Source organism: Chenopodium quinoa, unplaced genomic scaffold, assembly GCF_001683475.1.
Source record: "Chenopodium quinoa cultivar QQ74 unplaced genomic scaffold, ASM168347v1, whole genome shotgun sequence".
Taxonomy (NCBI): domain Eukaryota; kingdom Viridiplantae; phylum Streptophyta; class Magnoliopsida; order Caryophyllales; family Amaranthaceae; genus Chenopodium; species Chenopodium quinoa.
The window spans coordinates 3350128-3362378 of NW_018743697.1; positions in this window are offsets into that span (position 1 = coordinate 3350128).

The window sequence follows — 12251 nt, forward strand, 5'->3', positions numbered from 1 at the left end:
CACGCTTTTTGAGAAATTTTGGAGGTTTCGAGGCCTTGGTGTCAAAAAGTCTTGAAATTCTAGGGGATACATCTCGGGGTCATATAATGCCATTTGGAATCATATATGATCATTATTTGTTGTCATAAATGTTCGTGGTGGGCTTGAGTTAATGAAATCGGTGCAAGTTGTTAACCGGTAAATTGGTCGTATAAAGGCAAATTGGATGGTACCACCCACCCAATAGGACTCCCTGAGGGTATTAGGGATTATGGTAAACATTTTGCCAATTTTTATTTATGGGCGAAAAAAGTCAAAAAAATCCAAAATTAAAGGCTAATTTCCACGTTTTTTGAGAAATTTAGAAGGTTTAGGGGTCTGGTGTCGAAAGCCTTGATATTTTAGGGGATACATCTCAGGGTTATATAATGTCGTTTGGAATCATATATGATCGTTATATGTTGTCATCATAAATGTTCGTGGTAGGTTTGAAATAATGAAATCGGTGCAAGTTGTAAATCAGTAAATTGGTTGTTTAAAGGCAAATTGGATGGTTCCACCTATCCAATTGGACTCCCTAAGGTATTAGGGAACATGATAAACATTTTGGAAATTTTTATTTCCATGTGAAAATAGTCAAAAAATTCAAAAATTGAAGGCTAATATCCACTTTTTTGAGAAATTTTGGAGTCTTTGGGGCACGGTGTCTAAAAGTCTTTAAATTATAAGGAATACACCTCGTGGTCATATAATGTCGTTTGGACTCATATATGATCATTGGATGGTTCCACCCACCCAATTGGACTCCCGCAAGGTATTAGGTACCATTGTAAACATTTCGACAATTTTTATTATTGTGCGAAAAAAAGTCAAAAAATTCCAAAATTGAAAATCCATGTTTTTTTCAGAAATTTCGAAGGTTTCAGGGCCCAGTGTCGAAAAGAAATGAGATTTTAGGGGATACATCTCGGGGTTATATAATACCTTTTGGAATCATAAATGATGATTATATGTTGTCATAAATGTTCGTGGTAGGCTTGAGTTAATGAAATCGGTGCAAGTTGTAAACCAGTAAATTGGCCGTTTAAAGGCAAATAGGACGGTTCCACCCACCCAATTGGACTCCCAGAGGGTATTAGGGATCATGGTAAACATTTCGCTAATTTTTATATCCAATGCTTTTTGAAAAATTTTAGAGGTTTCGGGCCCCGGTGTCGAAAAACCTTTATATTATAGGGGATACATCTCGGGGTCATATAATGCCGTTTGGAACCATATATGATCATTATATGTTGTCATAAATGTTCGTAGTAGGCTTGAGTTAATGAAATCGGTGCAAGTTGTAAATCGGTAAATTAGTCGTTTAAAGGCAAATTGGATGGTTCCACCCAACCAATTGGACTCTCGGAGGGTATTAAATACCATGATAAACATTTCGTCAATTTTAATTTCCGAGTGAAAAAAAGTCAAAAAATTCCAAAATTGAAGGCTAATACATCCACGATTTTTGAGAAAATTTAGAGGTTTCAGGTAGAGTTGTCAATTCAGGTAAATGGGTCGGGTTTAGGTCGGTAAGAGCGGTTCGGGTCAACTCGGGTCGGATCAATTCGGATTAATTCCATAACCTATGCGGCTTGGGTTTGGTCATACTTGAGTACTACTACAACAAAATAAAGCAAAGGTAACAGTGAAAAATCATTGCCGAATATAAAAAAAGTGTTGTCTTGTAGCTAAGGCAACACATATGAGGCATAGTATATGCCCCCGTTGTCTATTCATAAGGCAACACATTTTTATTCAAAGGCAACAATTTTGAAAACCAGTGTAAATAATACATAAGGCAACACTTTTACAAAGACAATAAATGAAAAATGTTGCCATCTATGAAGACAATTCAAAAATGTTTCTAAATGTTGCCACTCCCAAGCATTTAGTAGGTTGTAGGGCTCAAACTTGTGACCTCAAAGTCACAAGGTGACTTCACCACCAACTCCACCAAACTATATATATATATATATATATATATATATATATATATATATATATATATATATATATATATATATATATATATATATATATATCTCACTCATTACACACACTCGCCATAAAAGCAATATCTTAAATTATGTTGTCTTTTTAATATAAATGTTGTCGTAGATGGCAACATAGATATTAATTTTACATTTTCAAGCAATAGTTTTGTTATTGTTATCTTTTCATGCAACAATTATTATGTTTGTTGTCTTAGACTAGAAAAAGGTAACACTTTAAGCGACTGTAGCCTTATATATTCTAGAGCAACACTTTTTTATCTGTTACTTTAGTTCAAGGTAACAAATAATAAATATTGTTTCTTTAGATTACTAAGAGTATCATTTATGTAACTGTTGCAATCTTAAGTGTTGCCTATTCTCATTTTTTTTGTAGTGAGTCTAGTCACGTCGGGTCATACTACTTATCGTGTTTGGGTCGGGTTAATAATAGGTCGGGTTACATTCGAGTTGGGTGAACAATAGGTCGGGTTTAATTCGGGTTTTCACGGGTTAAAACAGGTTAGGGTAATTCTCGGGTTCGAGTCTAGTTCGGTTCAAGTCAATAATTTGCAGATTAGAATCAAGTCGGGTCATTCTCGGGTTTGAATCAGGTTCGGTTCAAGTCAATAATTTGTGTGTTTTAATCAAGCCGGGTCATTTTCAAGTTGGGTAATTCTCGGTTTCAAGTCGGGCTCAGTTCAAGTCAATTATTTGCGGGTTATAATCAGGTTAGGTCATTTCCTAGTCGGGTCATTCTCGGATTCAAGTCGGGTTATGTTCAAATCAATAATTTGCAGGTTATAATCAGATCAGGCTATTTCTAAATCAGGTCATATTCGGGTTCAACTAACTATAAATAGATAATTAACATTTTTATCAAGCTAATTATTTTCTTTGACTATAATATATGGCAATATACTAGGGAACTATAATATATATAATTTAGGAAGATAATTATCTTCTTTGACCATACAACAAATATATACTATATTTAACTCTTAAATTTGAGGATGATGCTCTTTTCTTTTGCTGGCATGGACCGACTTGGTCTTCCTAGACAAAATGCTTTGATCAACAATAATAAGGTGGTCTAAATTGCATTTAAGGTGATTTGAAATCGGGTCAGGAACAATTTGGATTGAATTTTGGTCGGGTCAATAACAAGTCGTGTTTATTTAGAGTCGGGTTAGTAACAGATCGGGTTGAAGTTTTGGGTTGGGTTAGTAATAGGTCTAGTAACAAGTCGGGTTGAATTTTGGTCAGGTCAATAACAAGTCGGGTTGATTTCGTGTCGGGTTTGTTACAAGTCGGGTTAAATTCGGGTTTTGACGGGTTAAAACGGGTTTGGGTCAATTTCGGTTCAAGTCGGGTTTAGTTCAGGTCAATAATTTTTTCTAACACCCCTCACAAAGTTAGAGAAAAAAATTGCACCCTTGGAGAGCCGGTAAGTGAGCACTTGGCAATCCGATTCAAGAATGACTTCTTTAAAACTAAACCGTTGAGCAAGCTTGACTGCCAACAATAATTAGTACTTTTGTAATTATTTTCTACATATCTAGATGTTTTTAGTTTTCCCCTTTCTTCTCAAAGTTTAGATAATTAGTTCATTTTTGCATGAATAGCTCAATTTCGTCAAAATCTAGCTTTTTTGACCCCTCTCTCTCTATAAATTAATTAGTTTGATTGTAGTTAGCTAGTCTTGTACAAATCAATTTGTTGATGGAGATTTATGAATAATGGACTTTTTTATTGTTAGTATTGCACAAATCATTTCGTTGATGGAGATTTATGATTAATGGGCTTGTTTATTGTTATTATTACACAAATCATTTCTTTGATGGAGATTTTGTGCAAATTTAAACCAAATGTCATTTATTTGTCAACAATAAGAAAATCATATAGAAATCAACTTCACTACTACAACAAATTGTTAGGTCTTCCTTTCCAAAAAAGTTGTACTATTTGTATACAACTATGATTTAAACAATGACTATAATTACAAATTATCTAACATTAATACAACAACCATAATTTCACACAAAGAATTAGTTTGTTTGTTTGTTTTTTTTTCCCCTTTTCTTTTCAATTTGATATGTATGGTATTTATACAACTTGACCTTTTGCTATTGATATAATTAATTATAGAAAAAGATATCTTCAAATTCTGGCTTATTTTATAAAATAATTTTTTGGAAACAATTCTATAAACAAATATAATGCAAAGTATAAAATAAGAATATGAATATTATTTATTATTATTGTCAGGTCATTTGCTTTCATGAACTAATAAGTGTTATAATAACAAATCTAAACTTAATTGAAGCTAATTAAATTGTTTGAATTTATATTTTGGTTTTAGCTAGTTGAATGAACTTGGAAATTATTATTATTACTTCGCATAACTTACTTTTTTTTTTTTTTAAAAATAGAAAGGTACTTCATTCATTAAAGAAAATTAATGTTCACAAACAAGAGCATAACAGGTAAAACCAAGCCATGTTCCACAGTCTTAGGATCACTACTGTTTCTAAGCATCCCACCCCAAAAACTACAAATCATTTAAGCATATTAACCTTAACTTGAACATTTTCTCTTAAAACCACTAAAATTAAAATTAACAAAACAATACCTCAATATATTACTCGTATATAGATGGCAATAATAACTCAATACAAGGGTTGAATATTGGTTGTCATAGGTTTATCACAAGCAACTCCAAATGTCGCATAGGTTGGTTACTTTAGCCCATTTCACTCATAATTAAGCTAGCTATAATAAAGTGCTACTCAGCTAGTAGCTATATTTCCTACATTCAATAAGTTTCTAAGTACTCTTGTATTACTTCGTGATCCTCCAATACATAAAGGTGCCTTTCATCACCCAAAATAGACAAAAATAAAATAAAATGTAATAAATGTTAAATAATGGGGGAAAACTTACCCAATTTAGAGTCATACAATGACCATGCACTTATATGATTCACAAGTTACAGCATAATAATAAAAGCAGTATATATAATTCATAAACTAGCCATAATATGAATCAAACAACACAACTACACAAGTACTTCGAACACATTCAATAATCCAACTACACGTACAGGTTGAAAAGAAACCTAAATAAAGTTCAATCACTTGATTGTAACACAATATGAGGTAACTAGCACAACCCGACATAATCCAAAATTTATTTGTTAGTAACAGTTAAAATATTGTTTTATTTTACAGATGCATATTCTAGATATTAGGGGAATAAGAAAAATACGTTTATATATTTAAAATGAGAATTCATCTTACTCATAATACGAGTATAATTTATACTTTAATTTTGAACTTTATTTTGCAATGTGGGGCATTTACTCTTACTAACGAAATTTCCTCTCGATAACTTATTAAAAGTTTTATCAAATCGTCAATCTTTGGCTGTCCATGTAACAATTATTTCAACTGCACAATTTTTGTCGAAGGATAATCACTATGTCCTTAACATTTGTTCATCCCATTGCTTGTCGATCTCGTGAGTTATTTATTTAAATTTTCTCCATAATGACAAAAAAAAATAAAATTGTTTTTGATCCTTTGCATGCAATGAATTTAATACTATGTATAATACACAAATTATGGGATATGGATATTACTCCGTATAATATACGTACAAGGATAAGATGTTTAATTTATTTTATTTTATTTATATTTATCATTCATTATTTTTTTGCCAACAACCCACTGTATCATGTTTTTTATGTGGGTGTCACTGTAATTTTTTTTTCCCTGTTAGTTATCGTCGCTTTCTCATTGACGTTTGACTCGTGGAATTTTTACATGCTTTGGCAATAAAACGTTAAGAAAGTAGACTACTCAACTAATTTGTTTTATTTCATTATTTTGTATTAGAAATTAGAAATGTTTTAATTCACACATTTATGCATGCATGGCCTCTAACACAAACTTTATTTTAAATATAATGGATTATTATTTTAATGATTTTTTAAAATTTATTTCGGTAAGAATTAACAGGAAAATGATTCGAATTGAGACGAGATTAATTGCACATATTTAGTGAGAGCGTGAGAGGGCTATACTCGTATTAAGATGAAAGTTAGTGATTTATTACACATATAACTAAGTAATAAAGATGATTTAAACGGATCATTTTCTCTTATAAATTATTATCTTATTAATTGTGTGCTCATTCGTCATAATATGAATGTTGGTTCTTTCATGTGCTAATAACACTAATATGGTGTTGATGAGAATAAAGGGTTGCCAAATACATAGGAATATATAGATCAACCCAATATTCATAAGAATCATAATGATTAATTGTCCAAATTAAGACAGCACAATAATAATGAAGATATCTACGGCATATTGCTAATCATCGGAGATTAATTTAATACTAATAGTGAAGTCACCTAAAGTCCCAAACAATGTCGAAAAGCCATGAACGTATAAATCTCCTAATCAGAATATAAGATATGTTTTTTTTGGATTATTTAATAATGCATACTAAACAACTATATAAACTTCTTCCCTACTTGACGACTATTCTATGATGAGTAACATGTTTAAACGCTTTAACAAAAAGAATATAATATATATATTTGGAATTGTGAACATAGACAAAATTCTTTTGTTACTAATCTTATTATTATATTGTTGCGTCCAAGTTTAACGTATATTATTGGAAATCAAGATGAGTTAAGACTTAGCATAATTGGGTCCAATTTAGTCTATTAAACAAATACTAATTAAAGTATAACACTTGATTAGTCGATTTCCTTGCTTCATTAATTTAAACCTTGATTTTCTTTTTGGTCTCCAACCTACTAGTAATCATCCCAACACCGCCCAAATGAATAAATATAATAAGCTCCAAAATTTGTGTGCCCAATTTATGGGATGATTCTTATAAAAATGATGTTAGGTACCTCAATATCTTCAATCTTCGCCATCATCCATTGTATTTGAATATGAAGGAATTTTCCTAGATGTTCATAAAAGTTCTTAGCTCGTGTGTATTCATATTATAATTAAGGTATATTTCTTTCTCTAAAATAATATAATAAGGTATGATTTAGAGTTTGCGTAGATGCATCTTTGGATCAAAGTCATCAAATTTTTAATTGAACCAGAAACATAATTAACATGATGACTAATGTTCATATAATGTTAATACTATATATATTAACATTATAATTTATTCATTAATAAAACTATACAATTGGATCAATATTGGTTTTGTAAACACCTTTTAATACTATATATATATTAACATTATAATTTGTTCATTAATAAAACTATACAATTGGATCAATATTAACTTAAAATTATCAAGATTAAAAATTATATGGTTTTGTAAACACCTTTTAACACTATATATATTAACATTATAATTTAGTTTGTTGAAAATTTTAGTTTGGCCCACGTATTCATAATTAAAAAAAAAAATTAATTAATCAACAAACTAAATTGATCCATCAAAAAATTAAAAATTAGTAGATAAAATAAATAATTACATGACTTATTGGTAAGTAAATAGAGTTGCAAATTCTCATGCAAAGGTTGGTCATCAAATAATGTTGGTATCATAAAGTCGAATGCGTTCTATTAACCCCATTTACATTTAAGTACGAGTAAAATTTTATTCAACTTGTCTTATTTTACTAAGTCTTATATTTGACTATAGATTGTTGGATAATCTTTATTAACTCTAATAAAATAATCTATCAAAATTTATATTTCTTGAACGTGTCTAACTGACTAACGTAAATTTGCTTATACCTGAAATATACGAGTAAACAAAACATGCATGCCTTTAGTTCACAATGACATATCGTTTTCTTATATATATATATAAACTAGGACATCACCTTGAGAAATTGAGAATGCTTTGTATGAATTGATGAATTAAAACTTCTTCACACTTTACAAAAATAATCACATTTGGGGGATAACATTTCTAGTTCGAGTTAAAGCTAAAAGGCAAAAAATTAAAATTGAGTTTCCATCTCGATCTCTAATCACTTTTAAGAAATATTTTCTACTTTTATAGTTTTATCATCACTTATCTTTAATCTTTGCGCTAATTCCACTTACTATTTGTTCAAATTGTTGATGATGACTAGGAGAAAAATATTCTTTTGGGTCGCCAATTAGTCAAATGATTGTAGAAAAATTAAATACCATTTTCGAGATTAATTATAGGTGTTTACCAAACAATAGTGAAATAAACAGTGAAATTGGTAATTTAGATTATGAAAATCACCAAAATTTTGTATCATCTAAGCACTTTGTTGTCCACTAAAACAAAACGTAACAAATTTAGAATTCAATTTAACTCAAAGATAATTAAAGGGGACCATTAAAAATTTAACTCAAAGACAATTAAAGGGGACCATTAAAAATTATAACCACTTGATTTTTTTGCTTCTTTAATTTAAACCCTTAATTAGTTCTTGGTCAGTTGGTCTCTAACGTACCAATATTCATCACCAACATCTCGTCATCGCCCCACACATAATTGATTAGCTCCAAAATTTGTGGGTCTTAATTGGATATTAATAAAAATTAGTGTTAGGTAACTCTAATTCTTATTCTAGTTTCATCATCATCATCCATTTTATTCACCAATTATCAAATAATAAATGATTTTTCTTAGATATATTCAATAATTAACCCTTCATCAAAAATCTTCCCAATTGTTCTTAACATCTAATCAATAGTATGTATTCGTGATAAACTGATAATATATACTCCCTCTGTTTCGTAATTAGAAACCTATTTCTCTTTATTATGTGAATAATAAATGTTAGAAATAAGGGTTTGTTCTCATTGGCTGAACTCAGCTGAACTGAACTGAACTGAGTTGAGCTGAGTTGAACTGAAATGAGTTGAGCTGAGCTGAACTGAAATGAATATTTTATAAGAGAAGGAAATTAGGAGCTGAACTGAATTGAACTGAATTTCAACGTCTGTAAACATATCCTAAGTTTCTAATTATGAAACAAATGAAGTACTATAATGCTGAGTAATGTGCGTAATATTCAATTAAAACCTTTTTATGGGTAGTTAGAAAAACAAACCTTGCCTTGCGGTTTTCAAAATGGTATGGTATGATTCTTGATGACTTTACAAACTTTATGGTAAAAATAATTTACTTGTTATAATATAAAGTTTTTATTCTTTAATTTATATTTTTTTTCCCGGCAGTGGTGTTGGTTACTTGTTGGGTTGTTAGTGGATTAATGGACCACCATTTTTATTCTTTCTTCTTTTTCTAGTGCAAGTTTTGTTTAAATTTGTATTGTAACTTTAATTTAAGTTTTTTTTTTTTTTTTTTTTTTGACGGGAACTTTAATTTAAGTTAATCACCTTTATTTTTTCTTTTTAATTTTTTGAATATGGACAAAAGAGATCTTTTAAAAAAAAAAGTAAAAACTTGAAATACAAAAGAGGGAAGAAGGTAGGAAAACGAAGGAGTTTCCGTTAAAGTAGCCGAAATTGGCGGGAGTCAAATATACGATACGGAGACACGTCGTCACACGTGCGAAAGTTGTACATTAAATTGTACGAAAACACGTAGGAAACTACGAGTATAGTACTTATGTTTCAATATACGAGTACACTGTCTGTCAGTCAGTGAGTGTGATTGTGTGAATGTGTGAGTGTACACCAGTTCACTACCTACTGTCAAAATAGTCAAAGGGTATTCTTGTCTTTTCACAAAGGGTAAAAATCTTAGGAGTACGTATAATCTTGAAACTCGAGTACTCGTATTTAAGTACATTACAAAATTATACTTGAAACATTTAAGGTTTAAGATTTGATGCTATTCATTCCCTCGAACAAAAAAATTGATGCTATTCAAGAATCAAGATTATGGGATCAAGGAGTATGAGTGAAGAAGTTAAATTGTTTTTTTTAAGTACAATTATGTTCTTGAAACATGGTTTTTGTAGTCTTTGTACATACTTCAAAGAAAATTATCTAGGATTTTCACTTGAATGAAGTTAATAGACTTTATGCCTTCTCACAAGTTTGGTTATTCTCTAGAAATACTCATTTGAAGTAGCTATTTCGTTACCTGACACTTTTACCGAACACAACTAATACAAATAGCTAAACAAACCTGCTTATATATCAGTTACTCAAGCCATCTTTTTAAAAAAACAACAAAACTAACAACTAACCTATCGTTTTCAAAGAGATCCTAATAGTCTGTTCACATTTATTGAACTGAGCTGAACTGAACTGATTGGAACTGAACTGAGCTGAAATGAATATTTGATGAGAGAGGGAAACTAGAAGCTGAACTGAACTGATTAGAGCTGAACTAAACTGAAAAGAACTGATTAGAGTTGAAATGAACTGAAATTAAGTAAATGTGAACAGGCCCTAAGCCATGTTTAGTAAATATTTTTTTTGACAAAATAGGAGGGGCTAAAAAGTAATAACTATCTTTGTTGCTTGATTTCAACAAGATTAATTTGTTTAACCTTTTGATTTCTAAAAAGTTTAAATTGAAGCTTTTATGTAAATTCAATTTTATTATCTTACAGAGCATTTGTTATTTCACATGTTCAAGTAATTACAACAAATTCAAGTAATTAACAAAACAACTTCGAGTTATGAGTTAATTTTATCACACTTTTATAGAATTAGCTTATAATACAACCAATTTGCCAAAACATCTAATACAAAATACAATCCACTCTAGTTAGTCAAATCAGCTACTCGGCTACTCCGTATTATAACTAGCTACAAAATAGTTTAGATCATTAGTGAACAGACAACATGAAACAATGAGTAACAAAATGACAAATTACTTAATTTGTCATAAACAGTTGCGTAGATTTCTTAACCTTTTTTGATTTGTTTTATACAGTGACAATTTGGAGTAGTGGGCGAATTTGTTATTGTATGAAACGATTTTAAGGTGGAGGGTACAGTCACGGGAGAGGCTACATAGTTATAGGCTTATCGTTAGTGATTAATCTATTATTCATGTTTGGTGACACCACAAGTTGTTAGCTAAAGCCAATTAAGCATCATGTATAATATCATTACTATCCACTACTTCATTAATCTTATATTCTTGCTTCAATAACTATTTACTAATCAACCTTATTTACCTATAGCATGATGGCTAATGAAGTGAAAAATCGATCCAAAATGCATTTCATCATAATTTGCTGAGCCCATGAACAAAGCCACATGTGAGTGAAAAACTGAAAGTATATCCGACTTGTCCACATTGAAAATGTATAAAAGTGAAGATGAGTATTGAGATGTGTATCCCACATTAAAGAAAGTAGAAAAGTTACGTCCATATTTTAAGGCTAAAGAACTACTATGCCTTTTTTAAGTTTGCTCCATTTGACCTTTTATTTTTTTTTTGGCTTGCAATAGCTCATTACAATCATTCCATATTTGACAAAAGTGAAATAACTGATGGATTTTCACCGTTGCTGCACTGCCATGCAATATAAGGTTCACCTATCATTTATTCTTGTCACGACCGAACAGTATGAACTAAATGTTACTTATATACATACTGATATATACAGTAAATGTAATGCATGTCATCTGACAAAGTATTATCTAAAGTGCATTATTATTTTACTACTAGGACTGTTTTTTTACATTTTACTAAGGGTAATGCTATACATAGCCCTTAGGGCTATATATAAGCATTAAAAACACTCTTAGAAATTGTATAAAATTAGGAATTCATGACAAAATCACGCGTAGATCAGTGTAATTAGTATGAATTTGTCATGATTTTCTAAATTTAAACAGTTTTCAAGAGTATTTTTAATGCTTATATGTAGCCCTAAGGGCTATGTATAGCATTTTCCTTTTACTAAAGCGTTAAAAAAATGATTATATTGAAGCAAAGATTTAATAAGGTGCAGACTTAACTTCAAAAGACGAAGAAATTAAGATGGGAGCAAGTAGCTAGCTCTTATTTTGATATCAAAAATTAAATAACATCAATCAATAATTAATAAACTCTAACCATATATATTAATTTATCATATATATTACATGCCCTACTCATTTATAATCCGTACTAGTCCTTACAATTAACCCTACACCCTTTAATGAGCTATTCCATCTAGCTACCCCCCTTCTGCCTAGCCATGAATTTTCTCATTAAGAATATAAACTCTAGATTTTAGTATCAATTTAAACTTAACCTAACTAATTCATGAACTAATAAATTTGTAAATTA